General features: G+C 42.1%; 1 long non-coding RNA gene across 2 annotated transcripts in view; it reads right to left on the bottom strand.

Moving 5' to 3' along the window:
- Positions 1-7,540: 7,540 nt before the first annotated feature.
- LOC147999478 (uncharacterized) overlaps positions 7,541-19,898 on the bottom strand; it is a 121,781-nt gene continuing 109,423 nt past the window's right edge. The window contains exons 3-4 of one of the 2 annotated variants that reach the window (XR_015643634.1): positions 18,424-18,474; positions 7,541-8,466 (exon numbers count right to left, since the gene is read on the bottom strand). This is a non-coding gene — a long non-coding RNA (uncharacterized LOC147999478). The remainder of the gene's footprint in view (positions 8,467-18,423; positions 18,475-19,898) is intronic. The other variant, XR_015643633.1, reaches the window with a different exon arrangement.

Genomic DNA, 19,898 nt, shown 5'->3' on the forward strand with positions numbered 1-19,898 from the left:
TCCTTGAGCAAGGCGGGGCAGGTAATGGGAAGAACGCACAGCTTGTTTCATTGCAAGTTGAAAGAATAGTTGACTGAGGAGGGGGTCAAAGAAATATCCTGAAATATTACATATCTACTGTGAACCAAGGACTAGAGCCAATGGCGTCAAAATGTTGCAAGGCACAATGTCACCATAATTACTTCAGTCCATGGAAGTGGCCTTCTTTAGGAGGCATTGGGCTCTGTATCACTGGGTAAATCAGAGGAGAGTTTGGGAGGCCAGGCCTATCTCTTATAAACTCATGTGTCCCTAGCTGTAGGAGCTGCTTTGGGAGGTTGGTGAAGGTTTAACAGATGGAGCCATGTGGGAAGAAGGGTGACAATGGAAGGATGGCTAGCGGCAATATCGCCCACTCATTTCTTCTCTTTTACTCTCGGCTCCCTGACTGAGCACACAGTGTGACCAAATGCTTTATAATACTGCTCATGCTGTTCCCACCATGATGGATTGTATCCTTTCCTAAACTATGAGCGAAATAAAGGCTTCCTTCCTTAAGCTGTTTTTGTCAAGCATTTTGCAAAAATAAATGAGGAAAGTAACTAGTCTACCATTCTATCCAGAATACTAGGAGGAAGCACATCTATGAATATGAGTGTTGGATTAAGTCACCAAAACTATTATAACGGGATAATCATTATTAGAAAAAATATTTTTTTAAAGAAACAATTCTTTGGTCAGGAAAAAATCATAAAATATTAACTTAAAGCCAATTATGTGAAGAATATAAGTGTGTGTGTGTGTGTGTGTGTGTGTGTGTGTGTGTGTGTGTGTGTGTGTGTGTGAAATGGTATTTAGGTGCCTGTGATGTTCAAGATATTTTGTTTTAGGGTTCCAGGAAGACATGTGGAAACTACAACAAGGGTCCTAGTCATTCAATAAGGTAAAGGGTCATAAAAACCAAGAGTCACCACAACTAAGACAGAGACCATAGATTTAGAAGAGATAAAAATGAGTGAGGGAAATGGAATCGAACTTTGCACAGATGCTTCTGACTCACTGTGAGCTGATCTCATGGTAGGCTGGAATAGGGAAACAAGAGACAGCCTATGCTTTTGCTTTGGAGAGGGAGGGGAGAGAGAGAGAGAGAGAGAGAGAGAGAGAGAGAGAGAGAGAGAGAGAGAGAGAGAGAGAGAGAATATGAATCAACAAAACCAGAGCCATAAACATTTTTTTAAAGGGACAAAATGAAGTAAGGATGGGTGTGGATATGTCTTTTATTTTTAAGCATGAGATGTACCTGGCTAGAGACCAGGCCGATGTGGACATAGTCAACTTCCTTCCCGATGGGAAGAGTCACTCAGGAAATCCAGCCAGAAGGTCCCACAGGAAATGTGAATTTAAGCAGGACTGGTTCTTTATGGCAGAGAATGTCCCTCAGCACACCATCACCTGAGCACACTGTCCCTTGAGCACACCACCCACCCCTAGCATACTTCCCCTGAGCAAACTGTCCCCTGAGCAAACTGTCCCCTGAGCATACTATTCTCTGAGCACACTGTCCCCTGAGCACACTGCCCTATGCATATACGATTGAATGCGGCTGTGTTTGGTGTTATGAAGTTGGAATGTGACTTCTTGGACTAAAAACTCTTTTAGAGTGTGTTTTGTGTCTTGTTCCCCTTTTCTCCAGGGTTGTAGAAAATCATCACCTTATCTAAAGTCAAGCACTGTACCCTAGCACTATCCTAGCTGTTAAATTGACCTTAGCAGGGTGTGTCCTTTCCTGGCATCTCCGGTGTCTGGCTACTACCCCCTAGTCTGAATTGAAGATCCATCAGATCTCTCCCTCTTCCTGCCCCAAGCTTTGTTTCCTAGTGGCAGAATTCCAGCCAGCCTCTGATGAATAGAAAGTCCTCCCCATTATTCTGTAAGCCACTCAACTAAATCTGAGTCAGGACAAAAGAGATGCTTCTCTTTCAAACCAGCCATATCTAGCCCTGTAGGATGCCCACCCTGGGACCCCTCAACTGTCTCCATCCTGAAAAACCTCATATTTCTCACCAAATCCACAGCTTACAGAGTCACATTATAGCCCTTCAGTACATCTGGGGAGATTAGAGCCTATTAAAAAAGCCGTTGGCACCAGCAATTTAATGCTCCAGGCTCTAATCTGGAATTGGTATATTTATCCTGGCCTTTAATTATTAACGTTGCATTATTGATCCAATACCTAAAAACGCAAACAACAAAAACTATTCTAATTATGGTGGGCTTTCTACCTTTTGGGGGTTGTCTCCTAGTCTCCACATCTAAACCATTCCTTTTACCAATCAATAGGGTTTAATTCATTAACAAGTTTCAGGACCTTGTTTCCTTGGCTTGGCAGTTTTCTTCCTGTCAACAGGAAATGGCCCTTCCCTGGCATTAGAATCATTTGTTCTACAGACGTGTTTGCCTTGGAACACCAAAACACGTTTAACAAACCCACTTCCTGGTATTTTGGGCCCAGTGGCTGGCCAATGCTTCATAAAAGGTTTACTGCTTACTGCTCCTCTTCCCATAACGACATTATATCATTAAAATATCTTATATTCTAAGGCAGGTCAGCATTGGCATAGAGATACAAGTTCACCATGCAAAGTGAACTTGGGGCTTTCCCTTGGAGAAAAAGACCAGGAGAGTTTGGTACAGATGTAGTTTTAATATCTCTTGACGAAGACTTTAATGGGTTACAGCAGGGCACTGCTCTGGCTGAGGTGTTTGTCCGATTTCTGTATCATGAGACAGCCAGCTGCCTTTCCATTTCAGTGTTCCAACTATAAAATTGGTATAAGGTGTGATTTTATACTAGAAAAGGTGACTGCGGGAAGGTGAAAGGTTAATTAAGAATTTATCGGTTTTGATCAATGCTGAATTCACAGTAGGTACTCTCTAAGTTTTCTTTTTAACTAAGGATTGAACCTAGGTCTTTAACCATGCTGCTCAAACGCTCTGCCTCCTCAGCGGTACCCCTCAGCAGCCAGGTACCTCAGGCTGGCCTCGAACTCCTGATCTTCCCTCCTTTCTCTTTCAGCTTACCCTACTGACTGACTTGCACTAAGCCACCGATTCCATAGGTATTTGTGGGAAGGATAAACAAATGTCAGTGGTCTGATCCTCTGCTAACAAGAAACCTGTAATCTTGCAAGATTCAAACGAAGATATCAAGGATCCATCCTCCTGTCAGTGACAGGGACCCTGAGGAGAGAATAAGGCATTCTCTGACTTCCACATATTCCCCTAAACCCTTTAAGAGTACCGTCATGAGTTCTGTTTGTATCACCTCCTGAAATAATAAGGACCATATGTTTAAATCCTCAGTGGAAAAAAGAAGGACTACAGTCATTTTGTTGGTTGAATTATCCACATGCCCCGGGGAAATCATTATGTTTAACAAATGCAGTGTTGTCTGAGAAGGTTCGCTACCAATGAGTGGGCAGTCCTTTCCTTACTTTGAGAGGCATACAATGGAAAGAGAGAAACAATTCAAGATAATGTAAGCCAGATGGCATATCTTTTAATTTCATATATCCGTACTTTAGATATACCAAATCCACACTGGCTAAATGTACACATGTCTAGCGATGATGTTTGGACTACTTAAAATAAGACTCAATCGACTTTCCAAAAATATTCCGCGTCTCTGGTAAATTGCCTGATTTCCTCTTCAGTATCATTCAATTAGGGCTTGAAAGGTTAATGCAAAATAGTTTTAAAAAGTTTCAAAACATTGAGACAGAAGTGACAATTGGAGGGCACTAGAAACGCCTTCCTGGTTAGGAACACGGAATGCTCTTGTGGATGACTTGAGCTGGGTATCCAGCAATCACACCAGCCACTCACACCTGCCTCTACCTTTACCTCCCAGAGATCCAACGCCCTCTTCTGGCCTCTGTACACACCTGCACTCACATGCATATACACATACAAACATATACATACACACAAGCAAACAGTAAATGTTTAAAAGGAAACAAAGTATTTAGTTATATTACTAAATACATGTATAAAGTGCACATCAAGAAGATAGACTTTTTTTTTTTTGATAAGTTCAGTGGCAGAGGTGACACTAATGTACATCTCATGGTGTACTTACATGTTAGTTCTCCTTTTGTAACTGTATGAAATAAAAGTTAGGGCCCAAGCCAGGTGCCCTACTAACCTACTTACCCAGCCTCTAAAATATTACAGTCTTCAAAAGGCTACAATCTTTTAAAATTATTCAATGAAAACTGAGCAGCGCTGATGAGATTAGGTTTAACTGTAAAAAAATGACTTAAATTCTTGTATTTGATCAAAATCAATACTATTCAGTACATTGCCCTGTGCTTATTTTCCTGTCGTGTTTTGATGGTGACATTTTAAAGGCCATTTCCCCCTTGGTTTCCCTGCAAACTAAAACATAATTTTATGTAGTTATGTAAAGAATGGTTGAACCTTTTCCCTCAAGACATATGAGAGCCATAAAAAAATCCCAGGAGCAGAGATGATGTCATATGGAAGACTAATTAACACACCTACAGGATAATGTATGTTATATGGTCTTTAAATTTTTATTAAGGTCACTGTGACGTATGGCTTAGAAGTAATGAAGAGGAAGGCAGCAGTCTCCAACACCACCTGTGGGGGTGATAAATAGCGGGGGAAGTGGCTGACTGGAAACGATGGGCTGGGTATCCTTTAGCACTTCGTCACAAACGTGGGTTGTCCCTGGAAGAGCCCTCAGAGGGCCTGACATCTCTAAGCATCTTGGGTACTTGTCACAGGAAGTGGTAGAGCGATGGCATCCAGATCGAAGAAAAGACGGCAGAGGTATAGAAGTGCGATCGCTCAGAAGCACCCAGGGAACCGGGAGGTTTATGAAACGGAGGAGGATGAAAACCGGTGAGAGCAAGCCCAGAGCGGGATGCTGAAGCGGATGCTGCAGAGGGATTGCCAGTGATGAAGGGACAGTAGCAGACAGCGGGGACCATGTCTGTCATCTGTCTATTCCTCTTCCTTTTTGTCCTCTCTCTTTTAGAGGCAGCCCTGTTACCAGTTGAAACTTACGGATAGGCGTGATGATGTGAGCCCCCAAACTGATTCTAACCGGCTATAGCCCTGAATGCTACTCATAATATTCTGTGCAGCACCGTCTCTGGCTCTGCGGCTCTAGCAGCCTTATTCTTAACCCTATAGCCCCATTCCCTCTCTTGCTCTCCTAGTTTCTAAAAACTTTGATTTTAAGACCACATCCCTTGTATCTTAAGCTGGTCTTGAACTTGTGGCACAGCTGAGGGTGATGCTGGAATTCTGATCCCTCTGCCTCGACTTACTTTTTTTTAAAAAAAAGATTTATTTATTTGTTTTATGTATATGAGTACACTGTAGCTGTCTTCAGACACACCAGAAGAGGACATCAGATCTCATTACAGATGGTTGTGAGTCATCACGTGGTTGCTGGGAATTGAACTTAGAAACTCTGGAAGAGCAGTCAGTGCTCTTAACAGCTGAGCCATCTCTCCAGCCTGTGCCTCAACTTTCTGCTGGAATTACAGGCATAATACAGCACACCTGATGCGGGTGTAAGCTACATTTCCTGTCTCCCTCCCCCTCTCTCTCTCTCCCCCTCATCCCCTCTCCCCCTCTCTCCTTTTCCTTCTCCTTCTCTCTTTCCCCCTCCCTCCCTCCCCCTCACCCCCTCTCCCCCTCTCTCCTTTTCCTTCTCCTTCTCTCTTCCCCCTCCCTCCCTCCCTACTTCCTCACACTCTCATACTCTTCCTCCTTCCTGGCTGGCTTGAAGCGAGCAACTTTGGTCTACCACAGACTCTGACAGCCACGAAGCCCCGCCTCCCCAGAGGCACACAGCAATGGAGCCAGTTCACCACAGACTCACATCTCTGACACTATGAGCCCAGCCCAACCCTGCCTTCTTTAAACCGTTCCTCCAGGTTCTCCGTCTGCCTGGCTGGAAGCTCACCTTGGGTCCCAAAGTGGGTACTGTGAGACCCTCTTCTAGTTGCACGTCTTCAGAAGCCAGTGACACAACCTTCTCTGCCTAGTGCAAACACCCAGAGGTAGGCTGTGCTTTACAGGGTTCTTTTCATGGAAGAAAAGAAAACGACAAAACCCAATCAAAAGCAGGGAGGGGTGAAGATCTAAGATACCAAAGAGTTGCAAGCGCCAACCTATGTTTCAGCTGAGTGTTTATCTTTGACCTTTAACTTCGGTTGCCTTTGACAACCACAGTCTCAAGGGCACCCACTCTGGACAACACTCTCTCATGCCACTTAACTTCTGAGATGAGTGCCCAAGCTCCTGCAGAGTTTTCTACACCCCTCCATTTAGACTCACCTCCTACCTTTATTGTTGTTCATGTGACTGTCTCTCCTCCTGGGTTTTACATCCCTTGAGCACAGTAGTCATGTGTGTGTATATTCTGTTGTGTGTCCTCAGATGTTTGATCTGCACCAATGAATTTCTAGCCTCCAGGGCTAAAACAGGACCTACCTGTAATGTCACCTCCTAGAGCCTCAGTGGTGAAGTAGATGTTGGTACACATAAGCTCAGCAGTTTGAGGGGTGTCCAAATACATTTACCCGTGAATAAACTACAGACTCGAAACAAGATGGGTCTTAGACATCTATTATCTGCCCGCTCTGTCCCTGCTTCAGGTACACCACTCCTCATCCAGAGCTCTGACAGAGCCGCAAGAGCCAACTTTAAACAATGTCAGAAGAAATTCCTAGGGTGTGGAAGGGAAATTGAGGGCTCTAACAGTCTCCTAGATTCAAACACAGAATGTCTGAGAAATCTGCAGGAGAGCTTCAGTCTTTGAATCCCTGTGAACTACATTCTTAGATGTCCCTTAATCACCCTTGCATATGCCACAGAAGTGCAGAGCATGAGGGACCAAGAGTCCTGTCTTCTTTCCTGCATCTCCTCTAAAAATTAGCTTTTTTTTTTTTTGAGATGTCAGTGACCACGTAGTTGTTGGGAACTCTTGTTCCACTCGAGAGGTCCCTTGGGGTTGGAGATGTTTCAGTAATTAAGACCACTCTTGCACGTGAGCTGGCTTCCATTCCCAGCACCCACATGGTGGCTCACAACCGTTCATAACTCTAATTCCCGATGATCTGATGCTCCCTGTGGAGTCCGGCACCAGGCACACCAGGGGTACATATACAGACGTAAAAGAAAAACACTCATACATATTAAATTTATGAACTACATTCCTCAGCTCTCCACACAGTACATAAAATTGTCTTTCTATTCTCATGTATGCATTCACTCTTGGTGGTATTGCAAACTTTTTTTCTCCTATCCATCAAAACAAAGGCTTAACTTTGTAGTTCTCTTCTGCATCCCCCTACTCCATCAAACTGCCTTTGGAAACATCCTTCCTTGGAATGCATGGTATTCCTACCTGTCCATCAGTACATCTGAACATCCCCCTGAGTCCCCAGGTTCAAATCACATTTACACCACTAGGAAAGATTCTGTGGTTCCGGAGGAGAAGTCATGCAGTCTCAAAAGAGTGTGATATCTCCTCTTAGAAGCTCGGAAAACCTTTATTTTCTACACCAGTGAGGGCACAGAACCACATGGGGGAGAAAGAGTTGGCAGTGGCACCAAGGAGGAAACTGGAGCCAAGAAGATACTTAGGGTTTCATATTGGGCCCCTTGCCCAAGCACCCGATGGATCTGAAATTGTGGACATAAAGCAAGAACTTGGCACAGGATGCGAGGAGATGAGTGTGCATGAGGTTTCGGTTGTGCAAGGGAGGGAGGCTGATGGGAAATGTTTCAACTCACAGATCTAGACAGTGTCTGGCTAAGTCTCGCGGAGCCAGAGAGTGTCCCAGCCGAGCGTTGCTGCGAGTCTGTCGCAGAGAGTAAATAAATGTGCTGCCAATGTTGTATTGAGGGACAAAGATCCCTATGAAAGGAAAGCACTTAAGAACATTGTCAGTTGGCCAGACCCAGGTTCTAGGGCTTAGAGGAGCTGATGAGCTGTACGTAGCCTGGGTAAGTCCTCTGTGAGTCAAGGACGCTCTTTGATCTATCCCATCTTGCATAATCTGGAGCAAGCAGAAGAGAAAGTCAGAGATGGGAAGGGGAGGAAAGAAATGTTTGCAGTGGCAACAAATTGCTGTACACAAGGAGATCTGGATCATCGATGTGCATCCTAATGACAAATGTGCTGTTGGGCATTGTTAGGTACATGAAGCAGTAGCAGAAATCAATGCTACCTGCATGCAAGTTGGACTCTTTCTCTGATCCCGGTCCTGTCAGAGCCTGCCTGTGCTTGAGGCTTTCATGGTGGATTGGTGTGCTAATTTTGAATTTTATTAAGCACTGCATTAAAATATTATTTATTTCAATGATTGATGTTTTGGGGCAGCCTCTGGATTTTGCTCCTGAGTTCGGTGCCTCTTCATCCAGCCTGCTCTTGCCTTCAGGCTCCTGTTGGAAACAGAAAAGCAAGGCTCAGACAACATTTGTGCTTTGCCCAAGGCCACATGTCTAGTCAACACAAGAGCTCAAATTCAAAATGCCCTGGCTCCCAAGCTCAGCTCTTCCCATCCAGGGCACTGTCCCTGTGGAGTAAGCATTTCTGTCTCCTCTGATGGTTGACATTGTCAGGCATGAAGATGCCATTCCAAGGAGGGATGTCCCTTAAGACTGGGTAATTGGAGAAAACTGGTAGAGAGATACATGGTTGAAATGTTGTCAGGGCAGAAGCTCAAAGGCTGTTATACAACTTACAACAAATGTCAAAAAATAAGACTGAGGACTGGGAAGACCAGGCATGAAAACTGCTTTATCAGCATGAGGGCTGGAGTTCATTTCCTAGAACCCATGCTTTTTAAAAAGGGAAGGCATGAAGTAGGTTTGTAATTCCAGTGTTGGGGAGATGGATGTTGGGGAATCCATGGCGACCATGGTCAGTCAACCAAGCCTGCTTGGTCAGCTCCAAGCCAGTGACAGACCCTGTCTAGATAAAAACAGGGTAGCTGGCTCCTGAGAAAAAAAAACAGGAGAAGCTGACCTCTGGCCTCCACGCACACTCACATACATGTTGCATACTTGCCCACCAACGTGTGAACATATAAATGTAAATTAATACCAACTAAAATACACCCAAAGAGTATTGACGAATACTTGCAGATGAAGAATGTGCTGATTTGAATAAGTTGGCCTCCTGTGTGGTCATAGATAGCTTCAGAGGAGCCGTTCACTTCCCTTAGAACACATTTAAGGAAGAAGGAGGAAAAGAGACTATTTAGGATGCCACTATCGTGTAAATAGGCATTTCCAGAGGGCTGCTAAGGAACAGTGTGCACAGGCCATTAAATACTGTGGTTAAAGTAGATTTCGATGCCTGTGAACTCTTGTAGATGGCATTATTTATCTTCTCTGGGAGCGTGGCTATTCTCTGCTGTGGGAAGGAGAGTTCATGAAGAGGCCGGGCCTTACCACCTGCAAATTTAGTGCTCAGGCCAACATTTCATGATCAAATATCTACTTTTTGCCAACTCAATTATTTTTTAAGAAATATTTTCTGTCCCTTTTATTGAAGGAAGACAGATGTTATATTAGCGTCACTTGCTCTTTTAACCCTTATGCATTGTAGAGTCTTAATAAATATTTTTAATAAATAATTAAGTTTGAATGAATTTTATAATCTATTTCTCACAGAGAGGAAATCCCCTGGGATATTTCTGTCAGAGGCTAGGAAATGGTTCAGAACAATCCCTTCAATAAATAGATATACACTCTATGTTCTTCCATTTTTTTATATTAGCATAATGAAAAGCCCGAGGCATGCTAAGACATGTTAAAAGACAACAGGTTTGTTTAGTGCAAGGTTTTAGGTGCTTGAAGTCATAACAGCGTGGCACAGGCTTTTGCAAAAGCCACCATTCACTGTGTCGCCTCATGGTGGATATCAATGGTGCTGGAGGAAGGAAGATCACACCTGAAAATTGTAAGGCGGAGTGAGCAGAACTCTTGTTTATTCTTTTTTTTTCTTTTCATTTTTTAATTGAATATTTTCTTTATCTACATTTCAATATTATCCTCCTTCCCAGTTTCCCCTCCAGAAACCCCCTATCCCATCCTCCCACTCTCTGCCTTCATGAGGATGCTCCCCCACCCACCCACCCATTCACTCCAGCTTCCCCGCCCTGGAATTCCCCTACACTGGAGCATTGAGCCTTCACAGGACAGAAGGCCTCTCCTCCCATGGATGCCCGGCAAGGCCATCCTCTGCTACATATGCAGCTGGAGCCATGGGTCCCACTTCATGTGTACTCATTGGTTGGTGGTTTAGTCCCTGGGAGCTCTGGGGTGCCTGGTTGGTTGATATTGTTGTTCTTCCTATGCGGTTGCAAACCCCCTCAGCTACCTCAGTCCTTGCTCTAACTCTTCCATTGGAGACCTCATTCCAATGGTTGGCTGTAAGCATTCACCTACTGTGTTTGTCAGGTTCTTGTAGAGCCTCTCAGGGGACAGCTATATCAGGCTCCTATCAGCATGTACTTCTTGGCATCCCCAATACCAACTGCGTTTGGTGACTGAGTGTGGGATTATAAGAGCCTCCCACTAAACCCCACTTGTGAAAGCTACATACTGCCTCTGAATATTGTTTCTCTAAGGACCAAGCACACGGCATGTGAACCACCCAAACTGCGTCCCCCACCACAGCATCCTCTCCGCAGTTCTAGCACATTGGCTTTCATTTAGTCACTGAAAGAGGCACAGTACTATGGTCATGGAAATCTGTGACATCTGCTTAGCTCATCGTGTTCTTGCTTATACTGTCTCCCTCCACTCAGTTTTAATGTCACTTCCTAAGAAACACTACCTAGCATTGCTTAACCTGCTGGTTTTTTTTTTTAATTAAATCTCCTCCCTTTTAAAAATTTGGCTTCTTCATATTATCCGTTGTCCTAATTTACTATTTTTCCAAATGTCTTATATTCTCTGGAGGAAAAAAAGAAGACTGGTATCTTTCTGATTTGCCCACTAGAATGTTCCCTCTTTGAAGATGCACACATCCTTGATCTTGGCCACAGCCAAGACTGACGCTGGACAGACTTGGCACCAATTTGTTGGAGGATTAAATGAAATGGCAGATTAATGAAAATTCCATGGCCTTACTTTGACCTACGAGATAATAAGGGTGACCTGGATGAGTGACATGGACAGATCTCTAAGACACATTAAACAAATAAAAGGAAAATATTCACAGCATTTGACCCAATTTACTTTTAAGTCAAATGAAATGCAGGTATACTTAGAATCCATCACCCATGGTTGACCTGCAGAAAGGCTCACAGGAAGCTGTGTGAATAGACAGTTGAAGAATACTTTTTGAACCAGCATCATAGTTAAAACGTGACTCCTGCCCATTCAGGGAAGGGACCAGAGTGTCCCCGTGATAGCCACAGCCCATTGCTGGCTGTATCAGAGAATTTAGCCACAGGTGAAATGTCTCAGTTCAGAGAGGTCTAATACCATTCTGGGCACAGAGCAGACATTCAGCATTCGTTCTCGGATGAGCGAAATAAAGACATTTTCAGTAATGCAGGCAATAAAATAGTGAGTGTCTACTTCCCATCCAAAAGACTCCACCTTAGGGTCTGCAAGTGCTATGGAAAAGTGGACATTTGCAAATGCAAAGAGTACCTTTTCACAAATAAAAGGGGAAGCAAAACCCCTGCAGGAGGTACGGAGTGGACACAACAATTTAGAGCCAGAACCTTAATTGGAAATTTCTCAGCCTCCACGTGTTGGCGGTCGGAGCTGGGAAGGAAGGGAAGACCAGGGCTAGGCAGAGGAGAATGTGGTTTCTAACTGATGCAGCAGAGGATGCGGCCAATCTCCCAAGGATCTGGGATGGCCCACGAACATAGTTAGTGCGATCAGGCTTCTACACAGTGCAGTGACCAGGCATAGAAGTGAGCTGACTTTTGGAAGAAGACATGATCTTGGACTTCTCTTCAGCCAAAGGTAGTTCCCATCAGGCAAGATGGGTACTGCATAGTCCTACAGGCTGGTCTGAAGCTTTGTCAGTACACTGATTAGTTCACTAATCCAGATCAGAAAATATGTACAGCCATACGCAAAATGTGGCTGTTAGTGAGTGGACGTTGTTACAGGATGCTTTTCTAGTTAGTGAGTAGTACATTTAATGATTAAATTAATCTTTATAAACCCAAAATTAAATAATAATAACAACAGTACACATCATGCCACGCAATAGTTACTGATTATCTGCTAAGGACAAGGCCCCCTTTCTAAGGGCTGTTGATACAGCAGATGAAAAAAATGCATATCTCCTCCCCGATATAAAATCTAGAGAGAAAAACACCAACAAGATAGACAGAGCCAGCTGGATGGGACATGAGTAGTTAGAAAGTAGACAGAGAAATGAAAAGAGGTGTAGATGATAGGTAGATGAATATCTATATAGAAAATATATAGAGAGAAGTGATACATAGATGAAAACTGATAGGTGGTAGATGATAGATGGATGAGAGGTGATAAATGATTAATAGTTGATAGATGGATAGATAGATAGATAGATAGATAGATAGATAGATAGATAGATGGATGGATGGATAGATAGATAGATAGATAGATAGATAGATATGTCTGTCTATAGATGATAGATACATAGAACATGGATGATAGATCATAGATAGATAGATAGATAGATAGATGATAGATAGATAGATAGATAGATAGATAGATAGATAGAACATGGATGATAGATCATAGATAGATAGATAGATAGATAGATGATAGATAGATAGATAGATAGATAGATAGATAGATAGATAGATAGATAGAACATGGATGATAGATCATAGATAGATAGATAGATAGATAGATAGATGATAGATAGATAGATAGATAGATAGATAGATAGATAGATAGATAGATAGAAATGTCTGTCTATAGATGATAGATACATAGAACATGGATGATAGATTATAGATAGATGGATAGATAGATAGATAGATGATAGATAGATAGATAGATAGATAGATAGATAGATAGAACATGGATGGATAGATCATAGATAGATAGATAGATAGAAGATAGATAGATAGATAGATAGATAGATAGATAGAACATGGATGGATAGATCATAGATAGATAGATAGATAGATAGATAGATAGATAGATAGATAGATAGATAGATAGATAGATGCATGGATGGATGGATAGATGGATGGATGGATAGATGGGTAGATGGATAGATGGGTAGATGGATAGATGGATAGATATAGAGGTTCTCTAAAATTAAGTGTAGAAAGAAAATAAGACAAAAGAGAGGGTAAGTATTGGGACACACACACAATTCCCTATTTTATGTCACAGAAAAGTCATCCAAGAAAGTAGCTATTGAGCAAAGCTTGAAGGAAGGCAGTGGCCAAGCCATGTGTGTTCTGAGGGAAGATGGTTCCTTGCTAAGAGAACACAGCATTAGCTATCCTGTAGGAAATCTCAGAAACCTTGCAGTATTTGACACACTTCATCTTGCTTAATCTCTCAACAGATAATAACAGTTTCTTTTGAAAAGAACTTACTTAGGGAAATTAGAGGATTTTTTTTCCTCAAGGTCCCTTGGCAGGTGGGTGTAGAAGGGAGAATTCAAACCCAGTTGGAAACTGCAAAGTTTGTCAAAAGATTGGAGAGGGAGAGAAACTGGACCAATTTAGATTCCAGAAGTATGTCCCCTTGCTGAAACTGGTCATGACATGGATTTTCCTGTATACTCTAGATAGCCATGAAGACATCTGCTTCTGTCAAGACGGAGGCAAAGAAGGATAACCCAGATCTGTGTGGCCTTAATGGGCCACAGGTAATATTTCATATTAAATATTCCATAAGGGATGGAATTTTACAGGACAATTTGTCTTATCTAGGTGGGCAGTTTATATCAATATTAATTGGCTCTGAGTTTATTGTGTGAGTGTTTGGTGGAGTGAGAATTTAAGATATAAAGCTGATTGATAAATGACAAGCTTACTGAGTTTTGATTTTTAATGGGTTACTGGGAGTTGTGACTATAACCACAGGGGTGGATGCTGGGAATGTGAACAGAGTCCACAACAAGAGAGCCTGGAGATTGGTGGTCTGTGTATGAAACTGGCAAGGCAGCCACCCACCTTGGGAAATAGATGGCGAGAGGGCCCAGAGGGTAGCTGGCGGTAACGTGGGATGGAAATTGGGAACTTAACGAGTTGAGCGAAGATGTTTTGCTGATTGAGGTGAAAATATCCTGCAGATGCCATGTGGCCTTCTAGATCCAGGAACAGTGTGGGTTGGTGAATTCATTTTTTTATATTTACCACAACATTCCAGTGTAGCTGAATTTGCTCCACGGATGTTCCTGTGGAAGACCACTTGGGGCCATGTGCAGAGAGCTACTAGGGCTGGCCAGTTCCATAGTTCAGGATCCACCACTCTTCCAAGGCCGTAAGCTGCAGATCTGTGGATTCAGCTGATATGGGGTTGAAAATATTAGAGGAAATATCTCATATCAGCAAAGGACTACCATAGACTTGGTTTTCTTGCCAAATTTCTTCAGCAATAGAATAGAACAGATTCATAGGGTATCAGTTTAGACGTTGCTTGTGGCGCATTCCATATTTTATTTATGCACATGTGTGTGTGTGTGTGTGTGTGTGTGTGTGTGTGTGTGTGTGTGCGCGTGAAGATGTGTGTGCTCTACATGTGGGGGCCATATATCAATGTCCGGTGTCATCCTCAATTGCCTTCCACTTTAGCTTCTCTTCTCTGAAACAGGACACCTCACTGAAGATAGATTTCATCCAGGGAGCTATGCGTGGGCACCATGAAGCGTCCTGTCTCTGCCTCCATAGCCTCAGCTTTCTAGATGTATGGTGCCACACTCAGGGCTTTCATCTTGGTTCTGGAGGTCAAACTCAGCTCCTTATGTTGACTGAGCCATCTCTCCAAACATTCATATTTCTTTAATTTACTTAATGTATTTATTAGCTAATTAATTATTAATGAATGGTTTTCTTGGGTGAGCCCAAGGACTGAACCTAAGGCTTCATGTACACAAGGCTATGCATCGAAAACTGAATTAACTTCTCGGATACCTTCTTCGTTTGTTTCTTTCTATGCATTACCTCTAAATCTATCCACGAGGTAGCATACAGTTGAGTTTGATAAGACAGAGTGAAAAGAAATAGAATATTGGGTGAATCAGTTTAGTGGAAGTAGTAACCTCTCGAGATAGGAGTTTCTAGATCCTGATGTTGTGAAATGGCCCCCGATGCTGTCTCTTTACTGCTGACACTTTGAAAGCATCCCGATCCCCCATCGCTTAATCTCCATTTTGCTTCTCTGACTTTGAATTCTTTAAGTCTTTCTAAAGGTCTCCTGTCTGACTCAGCAATCTTTCAACAGACATAAGGAAGATGTTCTGTCTCCTACTGGAGAGGTGCCTTCCAGTCTAACTACAAAGCTGTGTGTTAATTAAGTAGCTAACCTCCCATTTCCCAAGTGGATCTTGATAATAGTTTTACAGAAAAACGAACTTAGAGAGAGTTCTTCCAGAAGACTGTGGTTGAGCTCACCAATTTCTTCCCCCTCTTTGGCCTTTTCCAAGAAATTTAGCCTCTGGAGTTTTCTATCTTGGCATTTATAATATACCTGATGCAAATAACTAAACAAGGAATCATTAAAACAGAAACACAGGCATCAATATTTTCTAAAAGGGAACACAGGCTATTAGATATTTTGCTATTTTTATTTTTTTTAGTTATATCTCCTCATCACAAAATTGAAATGTCTTCATATTCATGGATCTGACTCTACTGTCCACAGATGCGCCTATGTCCAAATTCCATCCGTTTCCTTGTCCCGCCAGATGTTTCCTGGCTATAATTGTGACACTCGCCCATCATCTTTTGGTGCTTCCTTTGGCCAGGAGGAAGGCTGTTTCCAGTTACCAGGTTCTCACACAAAGTGAGTACCTTCCCCCATGGCCTTCCTCAACCTTCTTTTCCTTTCTCACCATGGCTGCCAAGAGGGGTGCTAAGCAGCTTCCACCCATTTCAAAGCACAGAACATGCTTAGCAGGGACCCCAAAACCATGCCAAGTCAACAGCATCTGTGAACTGGAATCATCCACTCCCTTATTTTTAATCCCTCTTCCTCCTGTGTATTCTATGTGATGAATGCAGAGCCTTCTTCAAACTAAATTGTATAAGGAAGCATCAGGCCACACTAGAGGAGAAGGGTCTCATCTACACAGACTATAGAATGTCATAGACTAAAGACATCACTCACTGGCCATGCACTTCCTTTCTACAAGACATTATGTACCAAGCTTCCCAGATCAGTTAAAATATGTCATCAGTTCCCCAAAGGTGGGGCTGCTTCTCCTAAACAAAGGGAGAGAACACAAAATAAGAGTTATTTATAGGCCCATCCTTTCTTTGTTGACAAATGTACTCAGATTCTAATACAAAGGGCCCCCCATCCCTGGGAGGGTTAGTAACTGAATTTCTTTCCTAACTGATGTGAGTCAAGTGAATGGTGTTACTAGAGTATCTCTACAAGTACTAATTTTAAAAAATCTTCTCAAGCTAGAAAGATGGCTCTGAATAAAGTACTTGCCACATAAGTGAAAAGACTGGAGTTTGAATTCCCAGAACATCTGTAACATGGTAATGGGTGAACCTGAACTCCCAGTGTGCACAGGGATAAGATAATGTCCCCATATATAAGTTGGAGAGTGATCAAGAAAGACACCCCCAATATCAGTCTCATTCATGATGACTATGACATGTGTACATGCTTCTGCACATATTTATATATCCACACATATGCAAACATGCATGCATACATGCACTAACATCACACACACATTCATATGTAAAACACTTCTTGTACCCATGCCTTACAGTAAACACTGTAACATACTTTAGGATAAAACAAGATACACAAGCAAGGAGGCAAAATTTAGCACCAGGTATTAAACAAAGACTAGCAAACATTAGTTGGTCAGAAGAACTACAAATGTAATCAAGTAAAGCCAATGTTCCCTCTGTGATTATTTCTGGAGATGGATTATCCAGCCAGCACAAAGCCCCAGCCAAATCCAACAATGGACAGTGTAGTTCGTGTCTCTGAAAATGTGAACGTGTTCCTTCAGGCCCTTAGTTTATTTCTCTAGATAGTATAAAATCCAGATGTCCTGTACAGCCTGGAGATGCTATATGATACACCCTTCTTCTGTACTGCCCTTGTCCTCTTGGCTTGTCTCAATGTTAGCACCTCTTTGCTTTTATAAATAAAGTTTTATCAGAACGTTCCTGTTCAAAGGACAAGATGTGTTCCTCCCTGTCTCAGAACCTCATCTGCTTTACAGATGCACAGAGCAAACCTAGATTTTACCAGTGGTTTTTGCTGGTGACATTTTCAGCATCAGCTCCCTAGGGTTGTCTATGAGCACTTATATTCTAGGAAAAAGGGCAACAAACATGTTTTCTAAAGGTCCAAGGAGTAAGTACTTTTGGTTTTGTGGGCCAGACAGTGTCTGTCAGGACTACTCAACTCTGCCCATTGTAACTGCAAAGAAACCATAGATAATACATAAATAGGTAGGCATGGCTGTATGCCAATAAAACTTTATTTACAAAAACAGATTTGAAAATGAGGAGGTGAAAAAAACATTGACTGATGGCCATAGTTTGCCAACCTGCCATTATAGAGAAGCTCTTGATGAGGAATATATGTCAAAATGCTTTTAGGGATATTTCATAGAATGATTTAGATTCTAGACTCACAAAGGTATAAATGTAGGCACTTTATAAAAGAAAGAGAGAAAGAAAGAAAGAAAGAAAGAAAGAAAGAAAGAAAGAAAGAAAGACAGAGCAAGCAAAGGAAAGAAAAAAGAAAGGGAAGGAAGGAAGGAAAAAGAAAGGAAGAAAGAAAGGAAAGAATGAAAAAAGGAGGAAGAAAGAGGAAAGAAAGAAGGAAAAGAAGGAAGGAAAGAAGGAAGAGGGAAAAAGAAAGGGAAGGAAGGAAAAAAGAAAGGAAAGAGAAAGGAAGGAAAGAAAGAAAGGAGGAAAGAAGGAAGGAGAAAGAAAGAAAGAAAGAAAGAAAGAAAGAAAGAAAAGAACTCCATAGATGTTTCAGATAGGTGCTTTAGAAGGCACATATAATACATTTACAAATAGCTGTCCTGATTACTAGAAACAAATGATGAATAGAGATAATATATAATAGGTGATAGAGAGATAGTAGATCTATAGATACATGATAGACGAAATCTATACATGTGTATATAGATAGAGGACAGACAAATAAGTGATGGGTTGTTTAAAAAGTCACATGTGTATATGTTGTATTACTTTAAATGGTTACCTCTAGTACGTCAATTCACAGCACACTTGAGAAGTGGTGACTATCCAGTTTCTGAAATAAGCCAACAGACAGCTATTAAGTTTCTGACAGAAATGAAGCTTAAGAATTTCTATTGATGGTCATTGCAAAAGAATACCATGTAGTTTCTAGAATATTCTATGACTCAATCGTATTCCTGAACTTCAGCATCAAATATAATTGGTTAAATCTCTGCTTCACTGCTTATAAGATGTTTAGTCCTGGTAACGTTTCTGGTCCTCTCTGAGTGTTAGTCAATTTTGCCTTCAAAATGAGATTAATATTTGATTGGCATCATGCTGGTTTACATAAGTACCACAGCCATAAAATGACTAGCCAACTACAGGTCTTGAGAAAGTAGGTCCATCTTTAAGGTTGATATTAGTATAGATGTCCTCTTTCTTGAGCTAGTTGGACATCAGAGAGTCTGAGCTATGCCCTTCTGTGCTAGGCTCACATGACTTAACTTGGCTTCACTGCGTTTGAGAAACTCACATGTCACCTATCAAATATTCACTGATAAACTTTCAGTTCCTTTAACCTTGGGTGGTGGTTTGAATATGCTTGGCCCAAAGAGTGGCAGTCTTAGGAGGTGTGGCCTTGTTGGAGTAGGTGTGGCCTTACTGGAGGAAACACGTCACTGTTGGGGTGGGCTTTGAGATTCTTCTCCCAGCTGCCTGAAAATAGTCTGCTACTGACTTCTTTTGTATAAAGATGTAGAACTCACAGCTCCCTCCAGCACCATGTGTGCCTAGATGCTGCTGCGCTTCCTGTTGTGATGATAATGGACTGGACCTCAGAATCTGTAAGCTAGCTCTAATTAAATATCGTCCTTTATAAGAGTTGCCTTAGTCATGGTGTCTCTTCACACCAATGGAAACCCTAAATAAGACACCTTCCCAACCATAGGAAGTGCCTTACTTTATTTAGCTCACGGGAAGACATAACAGAGCACTGAAACTGTCCTTGTGAAAGGTTCTAGGGAAAGAACCTGCCCCAGAGATATTCTCAGGCTACAAACAGATGTCTAGACCGTGTGGTAAATGACCATCTATTTAGATCATGTGACAATATCACCACCCCAGAAATTACCCTCCCCAAGAGAACATTTTGGAATATTGGGCATGAGTATAAGGTGTTGCCACTGTCAACTCCATGTGCACCTACATGGTTCTTGCAAGTATTTCAACCTCTGGAGGCAACATGGCCCCAAATAAATAGTTTCCAGAGCCAAGGATGGTCTAGATAAACCTCTAATCAATATGAACTCTGATATGTTATCAATAGAGACAGATCCTGGGAAGTGGTCACCAAGTGACTTTTACCACATCCAATAAGATATTAGCAACCCTATCCCATACTCTGTGTTATTTCTAAATTGAGAGATCCAGACCCCTGCCCCAATTCCTTCGAGGAGCCTAGATGTTAAAACTTTAACATATCAACTTAAAATATAG

The sequence above is a fragment of the Rattus norvegicus genome, chromosome 19 (genome assembly GCF_021556685.1).
Source record: "Rattus norvegicus strain SHRSP/BbbUtx chromosome 19, alternate assembly SHRSP_T2T, whole genome shotgun sequence".
In the NCBI taxonomy this organism is placed as follows: Eukaryota; Metazoa; Chordata; class Mammalia; order Rodentia; family Muridae; genus Rattus; species Rattus norvegicus.